This window comes from Hyla sarda, chromosome 5, assembly GCF_029499605.1.
Source record: "Hyla sarda isolate aHylSar1 chromosome 5, aHylSar1.hap1, whole genome shotgun sequence".
In the NCBI taxonomy this organism is placed as follows: domain Eukaryota; kingdom Metazoa; phylum Chordata; class Amphibia; order Anura; family Hylidae; genus Hyla; species Hyla sarda.
In genome coordinates this window covers 154,052,314-154,066,018 of record NC_079193.1, presented here as the reverse complement: position 1 = coordinate 154,066,018, position 13,705 = coordinate 154,052,314, and the positions used below count along the sequence as shown (strand labels likewise).

Here is a 13,705-nt window from a genome sequence, read left to right as displayed (position 1 = left end):
ATACAGCAGCCGATAAGTACTGGAAGGATTAAGATTTTTTGATAGAAATAATTTACAAATCTGTTTAACTTTCTGGCACCAGTTGATATTTAAAAAAAAATAGTTTTCCACCGGACTACCCCTTTTAAGTCAATCTGTTTAGTGTCCCCCTTCCAAGGATTATTTATAGTCCAGCATTCTTGGCCTAATTAAGCATGCATGTTTGTGTGCAGGTTGGGGGAGGTAAGATATGTATCTACGCTAGTATGCATGTTCAAGTGTATAGACTTTACAAGACCACATCATGTCCTTTTACCAGAAGCATCTACTCAAAGCTAAGAACCTAGCTTCCTAAATGATAAAATAATTAGAAGAGTATCTATTATGGTCAAAACAGCCATAGTAGTTCATATATAAAGAAACACTTTTTCAATATTAATTGATCAATAGCAACTAAAATGAAAAATTCAACTGTAAATATTCTTGATTAAAATGAATATTGTGTTTACAGCTCATGTGCAGGTTAGCAAACAGAAGAGGCAAAGGGAATGTATGCAAGATCAGACAACACACTGGTGTTATTTGTAGTTCGTAATTATGGTGACACAGATCTGTATAGAAGCCGCATACACAATATAGTAATACTGACTATATATATATATATATATATATATATATATATATATAGTAATCTTGGGTTTATTGCAATATTAAAGTTATTAAGAAATTTTTACTTGTATAAAAAAACTTAAATTTCCTTCACATCATATTCTTTGCGTCCCGAACCTTCAGTCACTCCCAAAATCCGGACCCAAACTCCAGTCTTACGTCACTGTGTCAAGAAGCCTCAGTAATTCATACTTCTTATCCAATATTTTACCAGCTGCTTGCTTATAATATCTTCTATCTGTCTATCTATCTATCTGCCTTTACACACAGTTCCTCCAAATTCATCTACATGCATTTGTTAACTTAAAGCTAAAAATGGTTCAATGTTCAGTGGGAAACCACTTACCTCCATTGTTTTAGAAAGACTGGAACCCGATATTACCCTATTTGCTCCTAAGCGGGCAAATAATGGGTTACAAAAATATATAGCTACAACTAACTTTCCTTAAATTAAGTTATAGTCAATGAAAGTCTGGCAAGTCTACAAACCGGGGTTGTCTATTGTACTATTGTCAGGCGAAGTTCAACACATAGTACAGGAACTTACTTAAAAAAAAAATTAGCCAGTAAATACCTTATTGACGTGGCTTTTTCCCCCAGCCAAAGCAACTTTTAAAACACAATATAAGAGTAAGTGCCATTACGTTTCTATGGTGCTGGATCTCGCGCTGTATATTCAGGCATATTTTATTGGAAAAACATGTGACATGTGACACTTAGGTTACTTATTTACGCAGATAGAAAAATACATTATTTTTTACTTATTGTGTGCACAGACAACCACTTTCCCAAAGACTTATAAAGAGAACATTTATGTGAAGAATTTTGAGCAGTTTTTCTGCAATTTTGTGGACATATTTTTTACAATGAAAAACGCCTGAAAATACACAGTGTGAACCTACAGTGTGAACCTAGCCTTATGGTTACCTAGCAGACCTAGCGGGAGGATCTGGCTCATATCTTATTTTAAAGGTTGCTGGGACTGTGGGAAATGACCACTTCGATAAGGTATTTACTGTCCAAATCTTTAAAGCAAAAATGTGCTTTAACAATAGGTCATTTTTAACAAAAGGTCATTTTTCATTTTGCTTTATTCTAGAGTCCCTGGAAGAATCTTAAAATGGTTTTGAAGATAAACATTACCTTGAAATTTTTCCTATTATAGGTTTTCATTCATTATGTACTCTTATTATTGCATAATGGCACTCAAGTCTAGTCACTTTCTGAGACAAAGAAAGTATTTCATAGTGAAAGGACTCCTTGCCGTGTGTACCCAATCATGGAGGAACCCCCACAATGACTTTGTAACCCAATAAGTGTTACAATGTGATAGAAGACAACTTGATTAATAGAAGTAATTTGTTCACATATAGTAATTAACTCTTCATTCTGGCACAAAGTAAAGACCCGGCTCATTTTGTTACCCTTCCCTCTAATCTCCCTCTGTGACCCACTAGTAATTGCATAAACACAGCATGAAATACTGGCTTTAAAATGAAGACCATTATCTTTTGTGACTATCATCTCATGGTCATAAGCTTGTCAAATTTCATTTGTAAAGATACAGAGGGTTTCTAGGCGAAGTAATGACATTCCTAATGCGTCTGAATACCCTTATGATTTTACCGTTAGGCACACATATTAAGTACCGCAAATTGGCTATTCAGATTGAAATGGGAATGGAATAAGACAAGACTTTCACATTGCTATAAACTATCATTGTGTGATTGGTAAGGTTTCAGCCAGCAGAATATTCTCTTCTACAATTGTGTTGATACATTGCTTACTGGAACACCTTTGTTTCTTCAATGGAGCACATAACAATGCACTCATTTATGGGACTGTGTTTGGTAGGTAGGTAGCCAGGCATGTAGGTAGGTGGCTAGCTAGGTAGTAAGGCAGCCATATATGAATGCCAGGTATGTACATAGTTAGGTAGTCAGGTATGTTGGTAAGTAGCAAGATTTGTAGGTAGTTAGGCAGCGATGTATGTAGGTAATTAGATAGCCAGGTATGTAGGTAAGTATTTAGGCATCCAGGTATAAAGTTAGGTAGCCAGATAGTTAATCAGGTAGGTAGCCAGAATCCCCCTCCACGCAGCAATCCCCTCATAAGTGCAGCAGGGGACCGTGTCTTCCATCCTCCCCAGTGCAGCCGCCTTTGAGTGACATCATCGTCTCCTACACTGAGCAGCGGGTGTGGAGGTCAAGTCTGTAGGCCGCAGATGTGGCTTACACAGAGAGGAGGCTTTCTGCTGTATGTGCGTGGGCCGCACATACAGCAAAAAGCCGTGCTGTCTGCCTGGGGATCCGGGATGAGTGTCCTGGATCCTTTGTAGTAGCGGCGGCAGGCCCTTTACCCAGCCCGGCCCTCTGACCACATCTGAACAGACCAGCCAGTCAGTCCGCCCCTGGTAAAAACATATAAAATCCAAGCAGGTGTTGTCTTGTTCAGATTTAAACCCAGAACCCAGCCATTGCTCCATTTTGTGAAGCAGTGCCAAGACAAAACAATGGGGGCTGCCATGAGCATCAGCAGGCAGCCAAGATGCAATCAGTGATGCTGAGTCAATGAGGGATCTGGCTTGGCGCTTAATCAAGTACCGGGGTGGTAAATTTAGGTCGGGCATTGACTCATTCTTTAATGCTTCTTGGCTCCATAGCTGTTTATTGTCAATTTCTGTTCTGTGTATGTTGGATTAGTTCGGTTAACAACCTTGCCTGTTGAATTGGTTTATCCATGCTTTTCTGGCTTTCTGACTCTTGGCTGTAATTTTCACTACTCTCTTTCTTGTCCTGGGTATTCTGAATTTGTTTGCAGGTCATTAGTCTTGCACCATCTGTATTTGTCACCAGACTGGGTCCATGCAGCAAAGTCCATCCTGCATTACAGTGGGCTCTGGTGAACATGTAGCTGTAGATCCTGTTAATCAGTGTGGTGTTGGATTCTTGGTGGTCTTTCTGACTCCTCTCTCATCCCAAGAACCTAGTGTTTATAATACATTCATATATGGGAGAGAGCTCAATAGGCACTAACAGATTTTCTTTTAGGGAACCAGATATTTAGAATGGCTATCCTTGATATGATAGAAGTGCACAATAAGTTAACTCAACAAATACAAATAAATGTAACTGAAATGTCTCTGGATGCATTTTTTATATTAATAGGTATTCATTTTTTCAGTGTAACTTGAATTATATATTTTGATTGGAAAAAAAATTGAGAATTTCTTTTTGGTTGTGTGGCACGTATTATTCTGTCATAGTATGTGCTATGAATATTTACCTAATATACACTGAAATAAAATATGCTTCCAATGCTTACTGTTCCAGTGTTTCTTGTCAGTAATGTGTTGTTATACTATGTATATAAGAGAGAAGTTTGTCTTGTGTGCTTTATAGTTTTAATTATCCATGTTGCATGATAATAAAGTAATTCACAGCTTCCAGATTATTAACAAGGAATAAGTGTAATAAATCCAACCCTCAGCTTTAAATGTTTGTTCATTTTTAACATCTTTTCTTACATCATTCGTGTTGTAACGCATTTATAATACTTCCCATGACAGCTGTTTAATTTAGTTCATATTGGATCTGACTAATATTCTTCACAGTCGGGGGCTGCAATGAAAAAAACTATTTCAGTGACTGAAATGCAGCTGTTATGACATTAGTTGTTAGTTATGTCATTTGGTCTGGTTAATGCTGTCTATAGCCCTGTTGAGAACGTTCACGGCTTAGCTTAACCCTTTCAGAGAATGCTACAGTACATGTGGTCACATCAGTTTTTACAGTACATTATCTACCAAGGTAACATTTCAAACATACAGTTCTAAGAAATCTGTCATATAAGCTCTGATAACACCTGCACATATCACAAAAAAAAAGGTAACTTATAGATGAAAATGTATAATGTAGGTAATGTAGTGTGTATTATGTCTGCTATTATGTGGCAATGTACACATACAGGCAACAATGGAGGGTTATGTAGCCAAAAAAATGCCACCAGCCTTTCCTGAACCTTCCTGACTTCACTAGGGTTTCAGAAGCCCTACAATGTTGTAGGTAGAATCAAGGGAAGATGCAAGGGGGGGGGGGGGAGAAAGCTAGCTACTCATCTAGTTAAGCTAAACAGCTAATTTTGAATATTTTTTGTAATGACACTAAGAAACAGATACAACAGATGTAACTCCAGGAAATGTCATTTATTGTATTAGTTTTTTAATCCAATAGCCTAATTTCAAATAAAAACAAAGTATACTAGGCTAAGGGCCTCCAGAGAAGTAATTTCAACTCGCACAGCAGAATTTTCATTGCAGTAGAATTAAATGTAGTTGGTAGATCATAATGTCAGAGCTCCAAGCCCTCTGTGTAGAGATACAATAAAAAAATAAAAAAAAAACAACAAACAATTTAGTGGTTGCAATTTATTTATGTATAGGAAGAGACCTGTCCTTCACGCTTAGCTGGGCAGAGACAAACCAAAGAGGCTCCAAGACACCTTACTGGGTGCCATGGATCATTTGTAAACTATATTTACTTCTGAAATGTCACAGGTGTCAAAGTAAAACTTAGCCGTTAATAACAAGGAAGCCTGTTAAAGGGGTACTCGGGTGGTCAACGTGTTTTTCCGTTTTTGACTTACCCTATTTGTTTTGTTTCATTTCTATTCTTGTTGTTTAACCTACTCTATTTCCGTTCTTTGTTGTCTTTTCATCCCCCACTTTGTTTTCCTATCTTTGCTTCTATTTCCCGCTTCTTGCTGTGCTGAAAACTACAAATCCCAGCATGCCACATGCCTTGCTGGTTTGGAGCGGCTCCTTTTTTTGTTTGTTTGTTTGTTCCACCCTTTACCCACCCTACTATTTTCCCGAGTCAGCCCCTTTATACACAGCACACTAATATAATCAACCCTGGTTGGGATACACTGGCATACACACACAAAAGGGACTACAACTCCCAGCATGTGTCATTCAGGAGTCTTCAGTCTGTGGTATAACACCAGCATGCTGCCTCTGTAGTCTCCTGGGGGTTGTAGTTCACCACACCTCTGTAGTGCATACCCCAGTGTTTCCCAACCAGGGTGCCTCCAGCTGTTGCAAAACTACAACTGCGAGCATGCCCTCACAGTCTTTGGGCATGCTAGGAGTTGTAGTTTTGCAACAGCTGGAGGCACCCTGGTTGGGAAACACTGGTGTAACATGATGTGTATGCTGAATAGGCTAGAACAGTGTTTCCCAACCAGTGTACCTCCAGCTGTTGCAAATCTACAACTCCCAGCATGCCCAAAGTCTGTCAGGGCATGCTGGGAGTTGTAGTTTTGCAACAGCTGGAGGCACACTGGTTTGTAAACACTAGCATACACACACACACACACACACAACAGGGACTACAACTCCCAGCATGTGTCATTCAGGAGTCCCCCCCCCTCCCCCTTCACATATAGGGGGAGATTTATCAAAACCTGTGCAGAGGAAAACTTGCCCAGTTGCCCATAGAAACCAATCAGCTTGCTGCTTTCATTGTTATGAAGGCCTGTGAAAAATGAAAGAAGCGATCTGATTGGTTGCTATGGGCAACTGGGCAAGTTTTCCTCTGCACAGGTTTTGATAAATCTCCCCCATAGAGATCCTTTCCAGTGTGAGATTTATTCCCCTGCAGTCCATACATCCCCAGCCCGTGCACCTTCTCATCCTCCCCTTCAGATAACACACTTATCTTCTCTGTGAGGTCCTTCTCCTGTGCAGACCTGCGTCCTTAGAATACAGAGCAGGGGGAGGGGAGGTGAGGAGCTGTGTACTCAGCTGGATGAGATGAGGGGGCGTGGCTTATTCCTCTCATGCAGACAGAGAAAAAAAAAAAGCTGTGACATCTTGTCAACAACAGACTCAGAACTGTGGACTACAGTAAAAGAAAACCCTCTGAACTACAGAACTTCCTGCCCAACAAACAGGTAAGAATAACACACACATGCTGCCAAAACATATAACACATGTATATTGCAAAAAAACTAAACTTACAAAGAAGATGCCATATAGTCAAAAAAATTTACCACCGGAGTACCCCTTTAAGATTTACGTGGGCCGTACCAGGGAGCAGAGTCTAAGGTGCTGCTGGTTTTCACCAGAGCCTGCCATAAAGCGGGATGGACTTGCTGTGGCAGGCGGCACTCAGGTCGCTACCCCTGATAGGACTCATCTACACAGGCCTCCGAGGTGAAGTGTGGCACAGGAAGGATAAGGCAAACTCATAGTTGGGACAGGCAGGAAGGTCAGGACAGGCGGCACTGGAGCGTGGACAGGAAACGTAGCAAGGAGGTCTGGTACAAAGTAAGGCAGAACACAAGAATGCTATGCTTTCTCTAAGGCCGTGGGTCAAAAAGATCCGGCAAGGGGAAACAGGACGTGCTGACACTTATAGTGTCAGCGAGCAGCAGTAACCGATTAAGGGTGTACTGGCACTTTAAATCGCAGAGAGCCGGCGGGTACACACACGCCGGCGACCTGGGACAGCGGAGGAAGCAGGAGCGCTAGCTGTAACAGTAACATCTACACAGCTAATACACAACCATAGCTATAGCTGCAGGACACTTTTTAGATCAGATCCTACATCCAAAAATAAATATTATTACTTGTACTCATTAACCTATTCTTATTCCATTATAAAGCAAATTGGTACAATCTTGCCATTATTATTGTAGAATAATTCAGAAATGCATTGTATTTGTACTTATATTCCCAAGTACAGCATTTTTCATTCAAGCAATTCAGCAGTATTTTTGATTTCATGTATAGGATTTTCAGACATGGAAAATTCAGGGAATGCCTTCAGGATAAGACATGTTTAAAGCACATCAAATCTTCTGTACTCCTTTGATGTTTAAGATTAAAAACTGAAACATGTAACCAATTTCCTTTGAAGTTGGGGAAATACTTTATATAGATCAATAATATTTTTGGAAAACACAATATATTTTAAATATATCAAAGAAACACACACAATTAGTAATTAAAGATAATACACGTACATTAAGATTATGTCAACATTGCTATTTTTATAGAATTTTTTTGAAAAGGTAAGACAACATTTCAAGAAAACGTTTTCTTAGAATGTTATGAGTTTAAATGTACAGTTAGAAGCTGGATGGCATCTGAAATCTTTTTGGAAAATATTATCCCATTCTTTTATTTTTGTTAATATAAAACATTATTTGTAAGTAAAAACATTTGAAAAGGTCAATTATACTGATCCAGTTAACACCTTTTTTTTGGAGAGGGGATGTGGCTTTGCATGAAAGGGCCGTGGCCGCCCCCAATCGCCATATTTAACATAGTTAAATATGTTAGATTTCAGGGAGAGCGTACAGGCAGCCCGATGCACAGGGGTTTAGGTAGAGGCGCATGCCTCCACATAAATCCTGTGAACCTGTGTGTAGTAGGGCATTCGTTTAGATAAATATCCCACATAGTTTTAGCCAATGATAACTGACAACAAAATAATATTTTACAAAAGGTAACAATTATGTATTCATGGCACAGTATATAGATCTCTAAAATTAGAACATTAAAAACGAATACACTGGCATGTATAGATAGCTGAGAGGGGGCAGATCACATACCTTTTAATAGAATGGTGATTGGCTTCCCCAATTCCAGCGATAAAGGGCTCAATATGCCCTCTGACAGTCTTGATACTCCATCAGATGGGCAGGATAGCATTATACAGTGAGTGCCATAGAAAGTAAAAGATTACAAAGTGGCACTGCTGTGAGCTGATGTCCAATAAGGATAAGCCGAGCTTGCAGGAAAGCACTGAAAATAGATGCAATACCTGAGGGTGCAGATAATGTGCGGAGATGCAGAAAAATACAGTGCCATACTTCTTATGACAATGGGGTGTTCTTGACTGAGGCTTGTATTCAGCTCCGATGAGCTCTCAAACAGCACCATCTTGTGAGAAGCAAGATCCTGTTTTACTGTCAATGAGCACAGGCCGGAGCTAAATACAGGAAGTATGGCACACACTGTACAATGCTGTACCGGAGTAGCAAAAAGGTCAGACGGGTTATAAAAATGGGACCATTGGTCCTCTTAAAGGTAGCAAAAGTGTGAGCCATTGTCACTGGCAGTGATGTTAAATTTTAGATGTTGCACATGTAAACTACTCAAATTAAGCACAGAGTGACTAAATCCATATATTGAGTTTAATAAAGTCAACTAAAGTAAACTCTATAAGGGGTTTGTGTGTGGGTGAAAATCACACTTTGACTGGTGTGCCGTCTATCTTTTATATGCATCTTATTCTATATATTGACAAGGCACATCTGTCCCCTGAGGACAGCATAAACCTGTGAGAGACACAGCTTTGTATTACCTACATCTTTTTATGCAGCAGATCACAGCAGATCACATTCTTGGATATTCATGAGCAGCCATCCCTGCTACCTATTTTTTAACAACCCTTTGCCTCTTTGCCTATACTGTGTATCAGCAGAAAACAGACATATTTGAAGTTGCGGGTCCCCAGTAGCAGAATTTAAAGGTAATAACTTTATTGACATGCCAATCAAAAATATATGAGAATTGCCTTTTAAAAACCAGAGTTTGTGGACCCACAACTTCAAATTTGCAGCTGATCCAGTGAGGGTACATTTACATGTACAGGATCTGTGTGGATTAAATTCTGCAGATGTTCAAGGGGTTATCCAGGATTAGAAAAACAGCTGATTTCTTCCAAAAACAGTGCCTCATCTGTCCCCAGGTTGTGCAGCCTGTCCCGCAGCTCTGCTCCATTGAAGTGAATAGATTAAGGTTGTAATACCACACACAACCTGGGGACAAAGGTGGAGCTGTTTTTTTTTTTTTTGGAAGAAATTAGCTCTGTGTTTTCCTGGATAACCCCTTAATGATGTAGGACGTACCTGTACACCCTGCGCCCGCTCTCCTTCTATGATGTGCGTTCAGTGGTTGAGCACATGTCATAGCGGGATGGCCTCCGGGACTGATAGCCGTGGCTAATGCCGGACAATACAGAATGTGGTGATGCCTGGCATTATCTTTAGACGCTGCGATCAAAGTTGAAAATGTAAAAAAAAAACTAACTCCGTCTGCTTAGCAGTGCTGATCGAGACCAAGGCACTGAAACAGCAGTTTCCCAATCAGAAGGACGGTGGGAGAGCCCTTACCAGCCTTCTTGCCCTCTGATCAGAGTTCCTATGCTTCATTCAGCCATGGCAGGCCGGAGCAATGGAGCACCGATAACACTGATCAATGCTGCTCTATAGAGTAGCATTCAACAGTATATGAAATCAGAAGATTGCATATAATAGTCCCCAATGGGTACTAAAAAAAAGTGTAAAAAAAAAAATGTTAATAAATGTGAATTAACCTCTTCCCTAACAAAAGACAAAAGGTTGAAACAAACATAAACATATGTGGTTTTGTCACATGCGTAAATGTCCGAACTATAAAAATATAAAGTTAAGTAAACCACACAGTCAATGGCATATACATAAAAAAAATACCAAAGTCCAGAATTGTGTATGTTTGTTCACTCCATATATCATAATAACATTCATAAAAGGCGATCAAAAGGCCCCATCAAAACAAAAATGGTACCGATAAATAGTACAGATTACGGCGCAAAAAAATGAACCATCACACATCCCAGTATGCAGAAAAAAAAAGTTATAGGGGTCAGAAGAGGCCAATTTTAAACATACAAATTTTGGTACAAAAAGCTATGATTTTTTTTAAAGAGGTATAATAAAATAAAACCTATATAATTTGGGTATTGTTGTAATCGTATGGACCTACAGAATAAAGTGTCACTTTACCAAAAAGTGCACTACGTAGAAACAGAAGCACCCAAAAGTTACAAAATGGCAGGAAATTGTTTTTTCCCCACAACATTTTTTTTTCTGTTTCTCTGTAGATTTTGTGAATGATGTAGATTTTGTGCATGATGTCATGAAATTATTGATGTAATTACAAAGTAAAATTGGTGGCGCACAAAACAAGTCCTCATATGGGTCTGTGGGTGAAAAATGTTAAGTGTTATGATTAGAAGGTGAGGAGGGAAAAACAAAAGTGTGAAAATGAAAAATCCTTAAGGGGTTAATGATGGAACACAGCATCACATCTGCAGCTTAAAATCTGCAGCAGATCCTGTATACTGTGCACTGAACAGCATTAGCAATTGAATGGTTGCTATAAATAGTCCCCTATGGGGACTATAAGAGTGTAAAAATAAAAATAAAAAGAGTAAAAAAATTAAGTAAAAAAATTTGAAAAACACCCTCCCCCAATAAAAATGTAAATTGTCCCATTTTGCCTATTTTACCCCCCAAAAAAGTGTAATAAAATTTACAAATCTGTTTAAACTTTCTGGCACCAGTTCATTTAAAAAAAAAAGTTTTCCACCCGAGTACCCCTTTAACATGCACCCATTTTCTATTTTCCGAGAAATTCCAAATTATTTAACCCCATACAGTTATCTCAGTTTTATAAAGACAGAATTACAAGTGAGAAAAAGGAGAATGAAAATAGAGCAGCGCAAAAACCTACAATTCACTGAAGATATTTGACGAGTGGATTTTCTGTGAAATGATGCCATGTTGCCGAAGGGTTTGAGTACTTCTTCAAATACAAGAGTTGTTCCAGCATTGCCTGGAGAGGCAGCTATTATTACCTGCTTCACAATAATAGAAACATATGCTATAGTCGAAGCAAAAAAATGCTTTTTATAAAAGTGGCATTGCGAACACTTTTCACTGAAAAGGGGACCTTCCACCATTTCCTACACAAAACAAAAATAAGGAAGGACACGTATCATCTGAAGGGTTTTGGTGCTCCAGCAGCTTCGTCGCAAGTGGAACGCAAGTAAACATCACCTATTGAGGTGATGTACATTTCTGCAATTTTAGGTGTCAAAAGTTGGCCCTGAAATCGAGTGAGGAGGTTGCCCCCCTACAAGACACCTTAGTTTAGTAATTTTTAACTTATATTTTGGGAGTTGAATTTTGACAACAGCTAAGATAACTACAAGTTAAACACCACTGGTCTTGAGTATTGAAAGGGTAATTCTTAATTATTTATTACCGATGGTGGACTAGGATAGTTATAGTAAACACTGTGTAAAAAATATAGTAAAAAATAAACTGCATTCTTCAGCCTGCAGGAGCGCAGTTCCAGCTCTGAGGCAGACAGGCAGGTCAGGTCCGTCCAGCATCCTGACATCACACGCGCCTCCATACATCCGCCCCAACCCCCTCGCCTCTCCTGAACAATCATGTCTGTCCGCCCTGGAGGAGTACTGCTTTCAGCAGCAACATGCTCCTCAGAGGCAGACAGGCATGATCGTTGATGTCCTCTGCCTCATGACATCATAACTCCGTCTCTGCCCCTTCACCACTGCTTGGGCTAAAGAGGAAACATAGAAAGATAGAATGTGTCTGCAGATAAGAACCATTTGGCCCATCTAGTCTGCCCAGTAATCTGAATCCTATCAATAGTCCCTGGCCATATTTTATATGAAGGATAGCCTTATGCTTATCCCATGCATGTTTAAACTCCTTCACTGTATTTGCAGCGACCACTTCTGCAGGAAGGCTATTCCATGCATCCACTACTCTCTCAGTAAAGTAATACTTCCTGATATTACTTTTAAACCTTTGCGCCTCTAATTTAAAACGATGTCCTCTTGTGGTAGTTTTTCTTCTTTTAAATATGCTCTCCTCCTTTATCGTGTTGATTCCCTTTATGTATTTAAAAGTCTCTATCATATCCACCCTGTCTCTTCTTTCTTCCAAGCTATACATGTTAAGGTCCTTTAACCTTTCCTGATAAGTTTTATCCTGCAATCCATGTACTAGTTTAGTAACTCTCCTCTCAACTCTCTCTAGAGTATCTATATCCTTTTGGAGATACGGCCTCCAGTACTGCGCACAATACTCCAAGTGAGGTCTCACCAGTGTTCTGTACAGCGGCATGAGCACTTCTCTCTTTCTACTGCTTATACCTCTCCCTATACATCCAAGCATTTTGCTAGCATTTCCTGCCGCTCTATTACATTGTCTTCCTACCTTTAAGTCTTCTGAAATAATTACTCCTTAATCCCTCTCCTCAGATACTGAGGTCAGGACTGTGTCAAATATTCTATATTCTGCCTGAGGGTTTTTAAGCCCCATGTGCATTATCTTGCACTTGTCCACATTAAATTTCAGTTGCTAGAGTTCTGACCATTCTTCTAGTTTTCCTAAACTCTTTTCCATTTGGCATGTCCCTCCAGGAACATCAACCCTGTTACATATCTTTGTGTTATCAGCAAAAAGACACACATTACCATCGAGACCTTTTGCTATATTACCAATGAAGATATTAAACAATATTGGTCCCAGTACAGATCCCTGAGGTACCCCACTGGTGACAACTGGTGACAATTGCATGTTGGGAATAAACTGATTGCTCTATCCATCGCCTGGTCCCTCAGCACCTTATTTTCAACTGGTTTGGAGGTCGTTGGTTTTATTGCATTTTATTGTGGAGTGGCAGCAGAGGGATCCACATATATGCTCTTCTCCAAGTTGTGCTGGCCTTTGCACAACTTATATTGGTAAGCACATTTTTTACCATCAACATTTCTTTTATCATCATTTATTTGCACCATGGAGCGCTCCTCTTTGTCGTTTTTGTAGTTCCACTGGTGACAAGACCTTGCTCTGAATATACTCCATAGACTACAACCCTCTGTTGTCTGTCATTCAGCCACTGTCTAATCCACTCAACAATATGGGAGTCCAAGCTCAATGACTGTAGTTTATTGATAAGTCTTCTATGTGGGAGAGTGTCAAAAGCCTTATTAAAATCTAGATATGCGATGTCTATTGCCCCTCTGCCATCTATTATTTTAGTCACCCAGTCAAAAAAATCAATAAGATATGTTTGACATGATCTCCCTGAAGTAAACCCATGTTGTTTTTCATCTTGCAATCCATGGGATTTTAGATGTTCCACAATCCTATCCTTTAGTAGGGTTTCCATTAATTTCCCCACTATTGA

The 13,705-nt window shown here is 39.4% G+C and overlaps 1 protein-coding gene across 5 annotated transcripts in view; it reads right to left on the bottom strand.

The window, feature by feature from the left end:
- HECW1 (HECT, C2 and WW domain containing E3 ubiquitin protein ligase 1) overlaps positions 1-13,705 on the bottom strand; it is a 341,519-nt gene that overhangs the window by 186,496 nt on the left and 141,318 nt on the right. The window contains exon 2 of one of the 5 annotated variants that reach the window (XM_056520527.1): positions 4,175-4,268. The exons of 3 other annotated variants lie outside the window; for them this stretch is intronic. The gene's annotated coding sequence lies outside the window, so the exon portion shown is untranslated. Of the gene's footprint in view, positions 1-4,174; positions 4,269-5,292; positions 5,432-13,705 lie in introns of those variants that run through there. One more of the 5 variants, XM_056520528.1, reaches the window with a different exon arrangement.